The sequence below is a fragment of the Cololabis saira genome, chromosome 12, assembly GCF_033807715.1.
Source record: "Cololabis saira isolate AMF1-May2022 chromosome 12, fColSai1.1, whole genome shotgun sequence".
In the NCBI taxonomy this organism is placed as follows: domain Eukaryota; kingdom Metazoa; phylum Chordata; class Actinopteri; order Beloniformes; family Belonidae; genus Cololabis; species Cololabis saira.
In genome coordinates, this window is record NC_084598.1 from 20175886 (window position 1) to 20192527 (window position 16642).

Sequence of the window (16642 nt, forward strand, 5' to 3'; positions counted from 1 at the left end):
TTGTTTTCAAATAGTTCTAATTTGTCCAAGATTCAGATATAATTTTGGCACTAAAGTGGTATTGTGAAGACTCCAACAGAAGTTATAGCTTCATTTAATTCATTTTTTAAAAACTTTGTCAAGTTAATCCTTTTCATGTACAGTTTACAACGCAATGATCGGACACTGAAAATCATGTGCTCTGGTCTCACCAAGAACAGGAAATCACAGAAGATTAAAACATTCAAAGAAACTCCATGCACCAAATAAAATAAAATGTGTAACTACATTTCTAATTCCTAAAGAATGCTCTTTTTAATCCTTTGCGTTTCCCTTCATTGTGTCACACAGCAGCTGTCTACGCTTCACAGTCGTTTTAAATCATGTACTCCCCAGTTCTTCCATACAACAAAGGGACTTAATTCAGTTAAAAATTGTAATAAATATCTGCAACTATGAGTAAAACATCAGTGCACCAGTTTGCATTTTTAATCAGCCTAACATCCTGGATCTAATTTCGTACTCAGTGGGTGACTAACACCTTTACAGGGTTCACTCACCCGGAGTAAATTGTTTGTAAAACAGATAAGTGATGATTATTAACCTTAATTTGTAATGTGAACAGAGTCACACATGGGCAAATAGTTGGAAAAGAAAAAAATACAACCTTACTTTGGGAAATCTGTGTTTTCTGTAGACTTGCATGGACCAAGGTTGAGGTGAATTTAGTTTGTACTTCATGGACAATGTGAGATGACTCATCCGTTAGGGGTGCCATTATTATTAAAGCTCAAATCCTTTTCAAAAGCTAGCTGCTCTTAACGTTTTAAGTGACCATGATGTTTTGTTGTACATGATTCATAGCTTGTAAATCCCCCTAAATCTTTGAACATTCAAGATATGCGATTCATTTACAAATTTACTTTTTAAATTCCCTCGACTTTGTATCAAAAATGCTGAAAAGGATTAACTTGACAAAGTTTTTAAAAAATGAATTAAATGAAGCTATAACTTCTGTTGGAGTCTTCACAATACCACTTTAGTGCCAAAATTATATCTGAATCTTGGACAAATTAGAACTATGTGAAAACAAACCAAAGTGCCCTGTTTCATAATTTGAGTCTGCAATATACAGTACAGCCAAAAAAGGAACCCGTTTGAGCTATTTTTCCATACTAAAACAGTCTTGGGGTCTGACACTAGTCTTAGTCATCAATATTTTTTCAGGAGGAATACAGAAGTAGGAACAGCACAGATCCTCTTAAATGCCACAGAAAAGAGGCACCTTGCTCAAAATACCAGTCTCACAACAGCAGCTGCCTGTTGTGAATTTGGTTTATTGCAACAAACCCAGCCAGGCTTGGGGTCTGACACTAGTCTTAACCATCAATATTTTTTCAGGAGGAATACAGAAGTAGGAACAGCACAGATCCTCTTAAATGCCACAGAAAAGAAGCACCTTGTTCAAAATACCAGTCTCACAACGGCAGCTGCCTGTACATGACACGTTTGTCTTGTCAACTGGAGCTTTTGGAAGTTGTATTGGGTACACGCTACAAAAACCTTTAACCAGACTTGACCCCTGATTGACGTTTTGTTTCTTTGAAGGAATAACAGCTATCATGTAAACATGCAGACAAATCTGCACCGTGTCATTAATGTTCATGTTACAAGAGGTGAATGGCCAGTTTGGTGCAATTGCTTGGAGAGAAGGGATGTTTTGCGATCTGCAAGGCATTGTTTGACATCGATGTGCTGTTGTGGGGTGATATTTAGAAGGAGGCTCACCCTGGATGGGTCACACAGAGACAACCAACCATCCTTCCATGCACTCTCACACTGTCAACTTAGAATCACCTAACATGCTGTGAAATGTGAGAGCACATCAGCACAGTTAGTGCATGCAAACTCCACCAAGAAAGACCACAGCCGGCGCTTCAAACAGGACCACCTGGCTGTAACAGAACGGCTTACCGCCAGGCCACGGTGCTCTGCAAACTGGTGTCTCGCAAAAAAAAAACTAACAGAATAAGTGTAATACTTAAAATCAAGAGAGCTGCTCTTTCATCGTGTACCCACTAAATGTTCAAATATACGGTGTTTTATTAATTGTCTGAAAAATAACCTACTCCAGCTGCTACAGCTGGGCAATTTGACAATATCAACTGATTCAGGCTGATCGATTAGAGCAACGATGAGAAGATGCATGAAAATGCGGCTTTGAGCTATTTTCTGCCCTGCAAATCTCTCACTTCATCAACTTCCTCCTCTGGATGCATTCATAATTTATCTGGAATGAAACTTGATGTATGAGATGAAAAATGTATAATGTCAGGAAAACCTGAAAGGAGGGCTTACCTTTCAGTGGTGATTTTTGATGCGCTTATTTCATCTGTTCCTATGCTTTTCATTTCTGAAAGAATAGATGGATCTGTGCAAATTCTTTGCATCATGTCTGTGTGAAATTGCTTTCCAGATTTTTTATCTTTTAAGGGATTTTGAAACAAGTTCTTTATCTTTGAAGTATCAAACATTGGCAGAGCCCCAGTACTGTGTGTGTGTGTGTGTGTTTGTGTTTGTTTATGACTGCTGTGGTCAAACTATCATTGCCGACAGTGGCATCATTATTTATACTGCATTTCACAGTATTATTGACAAAAACTATTCTGTTTATTTAAAAAAAAAAGACAAGCAACAAACAAACAAACAATCAATCATATAATCCTGAGGGCTTAACGGGGCAATAAGACCACATGCTATTTAGGAACGATAGTGGGCAGCACCTTCAGATATATGTGCATCTTAATGATAAACCTCATTAGCTCAACTGGTATCACTCTATGTTTCCCCTTAGGCTGAAAGCAAAAATATAACAAAACATAATAGTGATGAGGATGATTACCAGGGGGACAATGATTATATATTTAATATCCTATTAACCTCTCTGTGTGCTCTGTACTCGTCTCCAAAGTTGCCTGTATCAGAGTCTAAGACCTCACAAACCCTTTCAGCTCCACCTGCACCACCATCTTTGAATCTATAACTCTACTCAGGAAATACAGAGCAAGACTCTGAAAAGAGAATGCAGACGTGATGAGAGAAAGTGGAAAAAGGACACATTTTAGGTGTTTTCTCCACCATTTTTCACCTCTAACAGTCAAAATACCAGTGAGCTGTAAAAACTGTTGAGACTGCTTATCCGTCAGTTTCTAACAATAGTCATGGACCTCATGTTCTTTTTACTGCTTTTATCTCAGTTGCAAATTCTTGTGGTTGAGGTCGTGCAGCAGTAACAAAAGTCATCTGAGAAATTCCTTTTTTTTTTCAATAGAAAAAAGGTTTTTCATTTGAAGCCCCCACCCGCTCAGACCGATTCTGACCCTTCTTTATCTCTCATGTCCTGCTGTTTTGACAAATTTGAGCCTGTGAAATTCATATTGTTGGCTGAAGTATCGCCTTGATTAATATGTATTTGGCATCAGATCCTGTAGACATTACCGAATGTGCAGACAGTAGAGACATAATAGTTGATTTATATGACGTGCTAAAATATTAGAATATTATTACTTTGTGTCATTGGATGGCATCATAACTAACCCCTAATCTTCAAAGTGTAAGTAAAAAGTTTAAGCTTAAAATCAACAGTTTGTGGAAAGTTTTCAAAATGAACTCATGCTTTTTTATAAATAGAGGGCAGACTGCCTTTTTTTCCCCTTTCTTTCTTCCCAGTGTGTGTGGGGTGTGGACACTCATTTGGCTGTTTTGAACAGGCACATCAATCACACACCATCTAAACTATTATTATAGCTATCCAGATACATTTGCCATTGTTTTTACACATTGCACTGTTCCTGTTTTTTTGTGTTAGTTTGATTTATTTATGTGTACAGAAATTCTGCTCCACTGTTCCTGTGTTTGCCCCCCCTTGTGGGGGCCCGGGTTTGCTTTGGGAATTTGGGGAAGAAATGGGTGGGGGAGATATTATAAAAACGAGACACAGGAAAATGTAATGTGGTTATAACTTAACTGTGTGTATCCATTGTTTTTTTTCTTTTTTTCCTGCAAAAAAAAAAAAACAACCCCAAACTATTATTATTTTGCGGAGCTAGAAAGTCAGATCCTCTCGGTTCTCTCCCTCCGCCAAAGGTGTCTGCAGCGCCACCTTGTGAAAAAGCAAAGGAAGTAAACTTTCATGCTTTTTCACACACACATGACTTGTTTTTTGTCCTCCCCTGAACACTGAACAGGAAGTCTATTCAGAGATACATTTTGCCATCCGTCATAATTGTTTGTACAGATATTACTGTCGCCGGCAGGATATTGAAAAACGTGGAGACTTGAAGTCAACACCAAACAGATATCAGTGCATCAATAGAGGGCAGTAGCAACACATCATACTGAAAAAACTCTCCTTATCCGAGATTATGTCTTTTGTAGCCAAATAATATGTTGCTTTTATCTGCAGTAAACATAATATAAAACTCCAATAATCATTTGTCAAATTCTGAACGTATGGGTGACAAGATTGTTTTTTGTGTGTTTATTTTAATTCATTACCTTCCAGGAGGACTGCCAAAACACAACTCAGTGGAGGTGTCACTGATGCATGCCATGCTATTTATCAAACACGACATCAGCAAAGAAGCGATCCTGAGTCGATACCCCCTGATAATAAAATGTGTTGACTCTCTTTTAAGCCACACTTATACCTAAATGTGAGATAAGGGAGAACAACTGTGAGACTCTCATTCAGTCACACATTTAGAAAGTGTGGAGTAATTGCCTTTTACCTCTTATCTCTTAAATTGGATCCTCTCCGGAGCAGTGATGAAAATTCTTCAACTTCAGTCACAGACGATCCCTGGACAGGGCTGTGGATTTTTAGAGGTATGACAAAGCAGAGAAATGAGTTTCGGGTGCAAGTGAGGAGGAAAACAAGGAGGTTTTTCCTCACACTGGCTTTATGGCGTGAGGAGTAATTTAAGTGGAAGCTTACTGCAGGGTCAGCAGACACTTGGTGTTGTACGAGGTCATTTGAAACATTTACAAGCCTGTACATTTGAGAGAGAGAGAGAAGACATAACAGCAGTGGATTCAGGTTGAACTAACCTCCCACTCACTTCCAAAGCTCAAGCTGTTTATACTCTAAATTATGTACAACACAGCAACAGGATCACTTTCACAAGATAGAGTATGCATCATCTTTCTCTTTGTGGTGTGCTTTTAACTGGAGACTCTCTGGTCTCAATCGTTAGCTCCACACAACACTCATCACAAAGACTTCCTAGACCGCAGCAACCGACAGTAACGTCAGCTTAACAGGAGAGGGTTTCAGACAAAGTAGGCAGCCTTGTTTTTTTTTTGTATTGAATTGTTCTTTTGAAGATGTATTGATTCTTCCACCTGTCCTTCCTGTCTGCCCCTGTCCACTGGAACATAAGATTTACAGCGTGCTGCTACAAAAGCAAAGGGAGTAAAAAAACACACAGCTATCAGAAAAGCAATTACAGTTTTCAGATGCTCTAACTGGGCTTTCATCAAATGAGCACCAACATACGGGAAAACAAAAACACTGCATCATCCAACAGTAAAAAAAATATCAGCCATGATAAGAAAGTCATTACTTAGGTGGCTGGAGACGTAGAGAAATGTGAGATTTTCTTTGAATACAACAGTGAAATCAAACAGCATTCACACAAAAACCGTCACTTATATTGTAATGCGGTATGTGCAGGGAGCGGTGCACATGTTTTTTACCAGAGGGAGGGAATTGGGAGAGAATGTTTAAAAAAAAATCCCTGGAGAACCCACAGGGTCAAATTTGACCACCATTTTTTGCTGATACCCAAAATAAACAACACCAAGAAAATCGTCTTCTCTGCAAACTAACGGGAGGTAACAGAGTGTATTTTTTGCTAACCTATGGGGTATTATCCTGCAGAATGTATAGAAGTACTTTTTATATTATTTTTTTAGATAAGTTAGCAAAGCTGAGCTACATCAAAAAACAATGTGTCAAAAATGAGGCTTGGAGACATTTTGAATTATGGAGAATAGTGACAGTTGTGTATTTGGATAAAGCCTTAAAATTCATTTGAAGAATACAATGTAACAATAAGAACAAATGTATGATAATATATATAAATAGAGTATACAAAAATAGTGTATATATATATATATATATATATATATATATATATATATATATATATATATATATATATATATATATATATATATATATATATAATATAAGTATATGTATATATAAGTATAATTAGGTAGTAGAGTGCCAGAGACTAAAGTAAATACCTTTTCAGGGAGCATGGCCGCTCGCTTCTCAGCACAGGGAAGTCAGCAGAAGTGGATAATCCAGGTGCCAAAAGGTAAAAATCACAAAACCAATCACAAAACTAGCTCCTCTGCAGGTAAATGGTCAGCCGTAAGTGAAAACACCTGTTCTAAATGTACAGGATGACCCAGAAAAATGGCAGGGTTTTTACTCTATGGCACCTGGATTATCCACCTCTGGAAATCAGCGTTAGACGTTTACTTTTAAAGGAGTTTTAGAGCTACTTGAAACTCTGACAGTGACTTTTGCCCTGAACTGGTCAGTAATGGCAATTCTGATGAATTGTTTCAACCAAAATGATGAAGGTGAATCTATAAACTTTTGCCTAACATGCAACAAATTGAGATAGAAACAAATGTTAATGTAGTTATGTGTTGGACTGTTCATTTTCCAAAAAATTAAATAATTTGCATTGACAATTTTGTATTATTTTGATTCATTGATTCACTTTGAAATGAAACCTGGTCGGGGTCAAATTTGACCCTTATCCTGGATTAGGGAATAATGAATAAAAAAACACAAAAACGAATAAAAAACATGTTTCTGGTGTTCAGTTAAGAAGAAAAGAAGAAAAGGGTTGTTTCCTTCTCCAGATATTTTTATATATATGTATATGTATAGAGACGTGAGAATCACGTCTCTTGTTCGAGGGGGGAGGAGAGGGGGGGTCACCAGAGGCTGCAGTGTAGCCAAAAAACCACCAGGGGCATCTGTGAGCAGGAAGACACCGCTCAGCCCACAGCAGCAGGGAGCCAGAATTATTATTATAATTACGTGAATCTTGTATCCCGCTAGTGAAACAGCCATGTTAATTTAGCACCATCTGTATATATATATATATATATATATATATATATATATATGTATATGTATATGTGTATATTGTGATGACATTTTTTGAAATATTTTCTATCCTGTCTGTAATGACTTCAGAGAGTATTTAGGAGGAATGCAGCAGACTGCAGATAAATGAGCAGCCACTTATTCAACTTTTACTTCCATAAGAATATGCAGGAAAAACTGGTGGTCATCAAAAATGTGAAAAGTCCTCTCTGGAACCACGTTTTGGTCTCTCCTGAAAGGCGCTACACGGTACACATAATGCAAGAGAACCTTTCTTTTGAACAAAAAAACAATGACAAAAACAGGGAACAAGCATAAAAACAGACCTGTGTTAGTTTGTAAGGTACCATACTGCATGCTTTTAATACACCATTGTCACTTTTCCACCGTGGATGTCACAGACTACTTTCTGATGCCGTCTGTGCTCATATACACATAAAAAGGTGAAAGGAGCTTTTATGTGTCCTGTAACTGGAAAAATCAGAGCAGAAGACTTTTATTTATGAGCGATGACAGCTTTTCATAAATTCTGCTGCAGTGAAACCATATATTTTATATACAACCCATTGAATGCTAATTTGAAGGTTCATAACTTTATTTTAGGGCTCTATAGTAAATATACATTTTTCAGTGTTAAAAAAGCAAATCATTTTTCTCTCATTAGTGTATATTGCTGCAGCCACCTTTATTTATTGTTGTCCGAAGAGCTCCAGTCTTCATCTTGACAGGTCCGTTCTACATTGATTGGTTAAAAACGGTGGAAGGGACGTCTGTTGCTCCATGTCTACTGATTAATTCCAAACTGGTCCAGTTTGGAATCTTAAAATATGGTTGCACACCAGTTTAGACACATTTCAGACAGTCTTCTGTATCTGAGGAAGTCTTTCTTGGTTGTGGTTTTATGTGTATGTGATTATAACAAGCCTTTTTTTTCACTCTGATGGCATCCAGCTCAGTTTCAACTCGTAATGAATGAAATCGTAATGAAATGATGTATTTCCACTCTATTAACAGCAATTTCTTTTAAAAAATATGTTCAGGTTTCCGAGTTTAACCAGCAAATTATGTTGTTTTTACAACTGAGTCAGAACACGCCGGGACGTGTTTAAGGTGTGCAACACATTACAAAAGTTAAAAAGAAAAGTTTACCTATTTGCAATGCTGCAATGCCTTCTCACATGTCCCCCAAACTATATGCATGAACATTTCAACTTAACAAACATGATGCTATACATATTTTTGTAATTTGAATAGCTACAGGAAAGTTATCCTTCATGTGGTGCTTACAAATTGCATTCCTCATTTCATTCTAAAATTAGCCATAGTCTTGAACTGATTGTCATACAGAACTCATTTCCTGCAGAATGTTTGGATTATCACTCTTTGGTTAAGGCTCTAGTTGTCTTTATATTTGACAGTAAGTAGACAGAATGAGAGAGACTTGCAGCAAAGGATCACAGACCAGGATTCAAACCTGGGTTTGGCTGCAGTGAGGCCTAAGCCTTGATGCATGGGGAGCTGCTCATCGAGCTGAGCTCAACACTGCCCCGAGCAATTTTGTCTTTAAATATATAGACAAATTACTTTACTGAGACAGTGGAAATGAAGCAAGATAACAGTACACCAAAGAAAATCCATTATACTGCAGTGTTGACAAAAGCCTGAACCAGAGTACTGATGTAAAGCTGAACTTTAGTCTAAAACATTCAGAACACCTGCTAGTTAGTCATTCTCTTTGACAAGAAATGTTTTGAGCAATGCCAGATATACCAAGAGAGTCTTTCAGCCCTCTTTTATTTGGCTAACAGGCTGTTTAGAGAGACGTAAACCTTCTCTATTATGCTGCAGTTTTCAGGGCGTCACACATTTTCCAGGACTTCAGTGGGAAACAACTCAAACTGGTCTTTGCTTTGGAAACATGATCACTGAGGAATGAGCGATGTCGGTGTGTTTTTGTGCATATTTTTATGGAGGAATTGGGGAAGGCTTCAGGTAAAAAAGACTGCAGCCTGGAGCTCAAAGAGCTCAAGGTCTCCTGCTGTTTCATCGCAGCTCCTTGGGACAGGGATGCTGGCATCCTGGTTCCAGTATCCTCCATAAAATAAGCTCCCCCTTCCAAGGATCCCCATAGCTCATATCTTGCTCTTTAGACCCAGACTCAGTTACTTGTGAAGAACTTCAGAAAAAAGGTAAGAGAAATGAGTTCAGTGACAAGCTTTTGGATCAGATCCTGTCGTGATTGGAAATGATCCCAAATGCTGATGTTTTTTAGTGGAGTAGGACTAATCATAAAAGTGTACTTTCAAATCTAAATGCATTACATGTTTTTCGCTTAGTTTTGTCGTATTTTACATTCCCGTGCTGTTTTTAACATTTTTGGTTTCAGAAACTTTAAAAAAAGGTAATTGTATCTTAATTTACATAAGTACATGAACATTCCATACTATGGAAAATTTCAAATCACCAGTCTACACAATGTTTCAGAGCTGTGGTGCCGAGATAAAAGCCATGGAAAAACCTCTAAGGCACATGAAAAGACATGCAGATGCCACACAGACTTCATTAAAAATTTAAACCGGGCCGGGCAAACCGCCACATCACCATGCTGTTGATAACACCTGTCAACCAAACTATGTGCAAATGTCTTTTTTTAAAAACAAAACAAAACAAAACAAAATCCAAGCTGCAATAGTCGATATATTTTTAGTGTAAGGAAGAAATATTTCTTTGCATCTGGGAAATCAGCACCCGACTGGTCGGACTATCAGTCAGTAGGTAGTGAGGTAGCTTGTGATTTTTCCGCTTTATATAAGCCGTATCTTTGAGAGTTCTTTATCAATTTCACACACCTCAACCTTTGTCTTGTCGCTCAATTAACAACGTCTCCAGAACCAAGAATAATGTTAATTTGAGGTCATTCTGTAATTACAGTAATTCTGCTTGCCATAAAGAAAGTCTACTCAGAACAGAAGTTTGTCATATTTCAGTATTAATTGTAAAGATCTCACAATCTGATACAGTATACTAAAGGACGAGTCTCTGAACCAGCAAGAAAATCCAAATGAGGTATATATTTTTTAAGGCTCAATAGATGGCAGTAGTATCACAGTTAGGCAAAGATAATGAAAATCGTCTGTGCATGAGATCATATCTTTGTACACACATAATCAGAAGCCTCCATTTACAGTAAATGTACCGTAGTGTAAAACTGTGCTGATCATTTGTCAGATTCTGCATAAATGGATAACAAGATTCGGATACATTTGTATTTATTTCAATTCATTACCTTCCAGGATGGTTGCCGACACACAACACACGCTTCAGCTGGGGTGTCACTGATGGATATGATGCTATTTATTAAACATTGCATCAGAAAAGAAGTGATCCTAAGTCAACTCTTCTTGATAATAAAATGTATTGGCTCTCTCTTAAGTCACACATACTTAGAAAGTGAGATAAGGGAGAACAACTGTGAGACTTCCATTCAGTCACACATTGAGAAAGTGTGGAGTAATTGCATTCTGCGTCTTATCTCTTAAATTGGATCCACTCCAGTGCAGGGATGGAAATCCTCAACTTCAGTCATGGAAGGAGGCCGTTTCTGTGGAAGCGGTGGCTTTTTCTAACGTTTGACAAAGCTGAGAAGTTAGCAAAGTTTCACAAATGAGCAGAAGGAAAAAAGTATAGGTTTTAATAATGAGAGCAGCATACTTGGCTTTATGCATGGCCAGCAGACACTTGACATGTGAGAGGTCATTAGCAACATTTCCAAGTCTGTACATTAGAGGTTTTATGCTACTAGAACACAGCAGCAGGATCATTGCTACCAACATCCTCCGTGTGCTATGAAGAGCTGGAGACTCAGCAGCATTAGGTAGTAGCAAAATTCTGCTATAGAAGAGTCAGTAGTTCAACTATTGGGTATTGATTAATTTCCTAGGGCAAAACACTAAACCTCATATTACGACCCCTATGCTGAGTGATTTTAGAGGAAAAGCATTGGTTAGAGTTTAAGATTCTATGAAGGGTGCACACAGGCTAAGACGCAATATGTGAGATATTTGCATAGAGGAGCGATAGATGGTGCCCATCAATATGGGAAAGGGTCATCATTCTACTGTGGGAAACATTATTCATTTTTGAAAAGCATTCAAGACAGCTGCCAATCTTTCACAGAATAAACATACCGAGCAAGATCACCCCAAGGTGAATTTGAACAATGCTCAGAGAAATTGCAAGAGGCCCAATAGCCACATCTCAGACTCTGTGGGTCTCATTTAACTTGTTAAATGGTAAACTGTGCCTGAGCTTTCCATGTGAACCTCTTTCCTCCGCTTTAAAAAGCATACGGCAGTGTGGCTTAGGTTTGGAAAGCTACATTTAAACAAAACACAAAACATCTGGAAAATTGCCCTTTAGAAAACTGAAACTACATTAAAGATGTTTGGCCATGATGCATGCCACGTCTCTTGTACATCAATATGAACACTACATAGCAGCAGTCAAACACCGCAGTCTTTGTGTTGCCCATAAAGTTCATGCAGCCATGAAAAATTGGGTCATGGAGGAAGGCTATGATCCCAAACACACCTGCAAAGCTACAACAGAATGGTTGTAAAAGGAAGGAATTAAGGTGCTGCAATGGCCCAGTCAAAGCTATACCATGTTTGCTGTGCATAAACAAATGCCTGCAGACATACAGTTTAGTTTTTTTCTGATAAATGTTAGCAGTATATGGTTTTTGCTGTGTTTACCTGTTTTTAAAACCTGATAAGAACTGTTTTTTTTTCTTTTTTCTTTTTCTTTTAACCCAAACCCTAACCCTGACATCAAAATTAAACATGCGTGTTGCCCAGTATGTTGTTGTACACCACCTCTAGTACAACATTTACTGACGTCGTGTGTTAGACTCCTGTTGGAGCTGCATGTTTGTGCAGAGCTTAGGTCTCTGCATCCTCTGTGCTCTCTGCTGGCCCGATGACCAGATGGGTCAGTGACTATGTAGTCGGGGCTTGGCGGGCCCCTTCTGTTCTCTGTGAAGATCTACTCCTGGGATCAAAATCCCCAGACACTAGACTTATAGTAGCTGGATCACAAGGTGTTTGGATTGCAAGCTGAGCTTAGAAATATACACACACACACACACACACACACACACACACACACACACACACACACACACACACACACACACACACACACACACATACACACACACACACACACACACACACACACACACACACACACACACACACGAGTTAGAGCACAGATAATCCCCCCACACAGGTGCATTAAAGGTATGCACTGCATCACATGTGACAGACAATGTACTATATCTGTATCCTTTTTATATCCTCCTGGAGGACACAAATCTGTCGGCTTGATGTTTTTACAGATAAATGGAAAAATTAACAGAATACATTGTGGTTCTCTTTAATAAGCTGGAGGCTGACCTGATGTTTTATCATTCCAGGCAAGCGGTTCAGGGGGGTTACATTATTGAAGTGATATTTTTCCTACCATGTCATGTAGAAATTTAGTCAAGTCATCTTCAGCTGCTATCGCAGTCCATTAACTCCATTGTGAAGATACATAATTGATGCGGCCTTTGGGTAGGGTTTAATCAAATGGAGAGTGCTCACACTCCACCACCAAGTGAAAAATGAGAAACACAATCCCTGATATGTAGTTTGTGAAGTAAGACTATAATTCACAATTTGAATTGATTTATCATCATTTACTGTGGACTTCCAGCATAATGCCCAAAGCAAAGCTCAGTGAATACTGCTTTTTAAGGTGGACTGATGTCATTGAGTTATGTGCCTGCATTGAGATAATTTTTATGAACAATGATTGAACACATTTTATACTAAACAGCTTTTTCTTTTTTTCTTTTTTTTACTTATTGACTTTCTTGCAGAAATTGTTGTTTGGATTAGTTTAACTACTATTGAGATTCTGCTTTTATCTCATGTTTGACTGATGTGGATTTTTATTACTCTTGGAGAACGGGTTACTTCTGTATCCATTTTTTTGTTTCTCTTTAGGAATTTGCTTTGCTTTGAATTAGATGTAGGCGGGATGTGGGACGTTGTTAATACTTCGCTGCTTGAAATAAACGGCTGAGCTCTCGAGTTAGATTTCACAGCCAGGCAGCACTTACACATCTATGTCAAGTCCTGTTGGGTGATCCGTCACGGTTTAAAAGCTGTTGGCTAAAGCTTGTGCCCTCAGTCTGAGCTTTGATTAGGTGGTTAAAATGTCCAATTTTATCAAATAGTAGTACAAAACTACTGCAACAGAGACATATCTTTTCTTGCAGTCATGACAAAACACATATTCAACATACTCACAACACGTACAGCGGCTCTGGTAAGTCTTCCCTACACGGATGCATTTTTATGACGGGGGGCAGAGTTAGTACAACTACTCAGCTGAGCACACTCAAGAGCATTCGTCTCACTCAGCCATCTTAATGACACAGCAGTCAATTAAATCCATGACGTCCGATTTGTAATTGTCCGATAATCATTAGCTGGAATTAGAAGTTTTGATATCAAAGAGATTGAAAGGGGAGACAGAGAGGGAGGCGGCATGAGAGGTGAAAATCCCTCAGCCAGTGATCTCCCAGATGAGTGAAGATAAAGGAGGTGACTGAGCTAATTGTGAACTGTCAGAATCCATATCTCTAACGACTGTCAACGAGCAAATTTCAAATGTATTCTCTCCACCCACCCAACTCCCTCCCTACAGGGGAAGTGTGGTGAGAGATTGGAATAAATACCAGGAGACATTAATGTGATGAGAGTGATGCCTGGTCTCTTCCGCTGATTAAAAATGCAATACCGCTATGGCAAACACATGCAATTATACACATACACACGCACGTACACATGGGCACACAATGTGCAGCGTAAGTGATGCAAAGTGTAGATCTGTAGACCAATTGTGCAGAAAAAGCCCCTGTTGACCCCCACACCAACATGTTCACCAAGAAGCAGAGAAACTGAATCTTTTTTTCTTCTTCTGGAACTACAGTATTCTTAAGAAAACAAACACTTTATTTGTTGTGGAGGCATGATTTACTGAACTGCCTTCAGATGATAATTAGTGGCAGTGAGGAGACGTGAATGATTCATGTCTAACAAGCAGCTATCTTACAGTAACACTAATTATGAAATCTTGGTGTCAGTACGTGCTGGTAGCAGTAACTGGCCTCCTTTCCTGAGAACAGAAGAGATGCGGGGGAAGGAAAAGATGCTCGGAACCAAAAAGCAAGAAGCGTCACAGGGAGCTTTTGAGTATAAGATGCAGCAGAGAGAAAAAAAAATAAGAGGAATGAAGTGTGTCTTTTTTCACCCTGCGTTATATCAGGGTTCGGTTGGTCACTGACGAGAAGCAGATAAGGTTTCACTCTGGCTGCAGTTGGATAATTGGACATTTATGGAGAGATAGGAGAGCCCAAGGCCCAGGAGCCATGAAAGAGAGCTAATCTAGACTCAGCATCAGTAAATTGTCTGTGAAAGAGCGCATCAGAAGCTCTGACAAGATAAAGAAGGCTTTCCTCAAAGGCGGAGCTGGACCAAAATGACATGAACAGTCAGACAGAAGAGAGCCGGAGTCTTTGGAGCCGGAGACTTTTACATGTCACACAAGGCGCTCAATGAAATGTTCGTCTCTCAGAGCAACAGTGTCACCTTGTCATCCAAACTGGATCATGCAGTCGTGTAATTCTTTTGACAGTGAGGACAGTTTTGACAAGTCTGTAACCAGACATTTCCTGAGAGCCAGAACTCCTAGCAAGCCTGTAAAGTCTGTTGTTCAGCATCAAATGCTACACATGTACATGTTTATAACATGTACAATACAAACAGAATGCGTATACAACGGGACTCCCTCATTTAAGTTAGAAACATGCACTTCTGGGGATTCCGCCTGACTCTCAGACCTCCGTGGTTACTTTCTTGCTTTGAAGTTTCCTTTTCTTCTCCAGAAACTTCAGCTCACAGAGCAGGTGCATACTGAGCAGGTTGGTCCTTACGGTACCTATAGAGATTCAAAACTGCAGCAGCCCATACCACCAACTATTTTAGGTCATTGTAGACCAGTCCTGGAGCTGGCTTGCTTTCATCCTTTCAGATATCTTTGTTTTTGTTTCATATCAAAAAAGCCATTCCTTGAACATTGCTAAAGCTTTTTGGTGTTTCTTTTCTTTTTGCTGAGCTGCAAATATAAACTCTGTTCAGCCCCTACTGATTACTTGCGCACAGACACTGACACAGGCAATTAATTTGCCAGGGGAGAGGCTAGTCTTAATTGGGTGTAAGTGGGATTTTTCTTGGCTGTGTGCAACACAAAATGACAGACTGTGCGAATGAGAAGTAAAGACCATCTGGTCCCACTGGAGCTGAGAGAGATGCCAGACAAATGAAAAAGAAACAACAGAAAACCTGTGTGGTTAAGGATTTCAAGCCTTCCCTCCCCGCACCTCACTTATCCTCCCTCTCTCTCTCTCTCTCTCTCTCTCTCTCTCTCTCTCTCTCTCTCTCTCGGATGTTGAAAGTCAGACTCAGGACGGATTTTAATTTCTACTGTCTGACTAACAACATAAAGGAATTTAATGACATGTGGTGTGTTGACAAGGTGCTGTGTTCAGTGGGGGGCAGCATGCTGCTCTTTGGAAATATTCTGAGTTGAAATGTATTGGTTTTGTATTATTGTTTGTACTGAAAGTTTTTATCTGTGTGTTTGGTTGGACACGTTTTTGAGTAAATAAAAGTGGTTTGAAAACTCGAAACTCGAAACTCTCTCCTTCTCTCACACACACACACACAGAAATACACAAGAAAAGATTTGTCATCTATTGGTCATATATCATTTGCCACTGTACAGCCTAAAGGGAGCTGCTTACTTGGTGAAAGAACAGAATCCTCTCATGCGTGGCGTTGTCATGCTTTTATATGATGATCAATATTGAAAATAGTAACACTATGCTTGGAGGCAGGAGCTGCAATAAAGAGTGGTTAATATATAATGGCAGGACAAATTGACCTGACATGTTAAAGTATATCTTTCTTGTACAGTAGGTGACTGGTGGTAAGATTTGAACAGGGCAAATGAGAGAAAGAGAGACAGGATGAGACAAAAAGAGAAAAAGAGGGCAAGTCTGAGTGGGTGAGCATCCTTTTCTGCTGCCCGGTTCCATCACTGCTTAGTCAGCGCACTAATAGGCTTTGGGGTGTGACAGTACACCAGCACCAAACATTTCTATCACACCCATTATGTGCATTTATTCAAACACCAGTTTAACAATGCTCTAAGATCTCCTGCTCTGACACACAAACGGGCCCACTCACAACAAGAGACTCATCCATGCACATGCTCAGAAATGACTATAATATGCTGTCTGGTTTCATTGTATAAAAGATAACAAAATTATTTTATTACATATTCATTATTTGACAG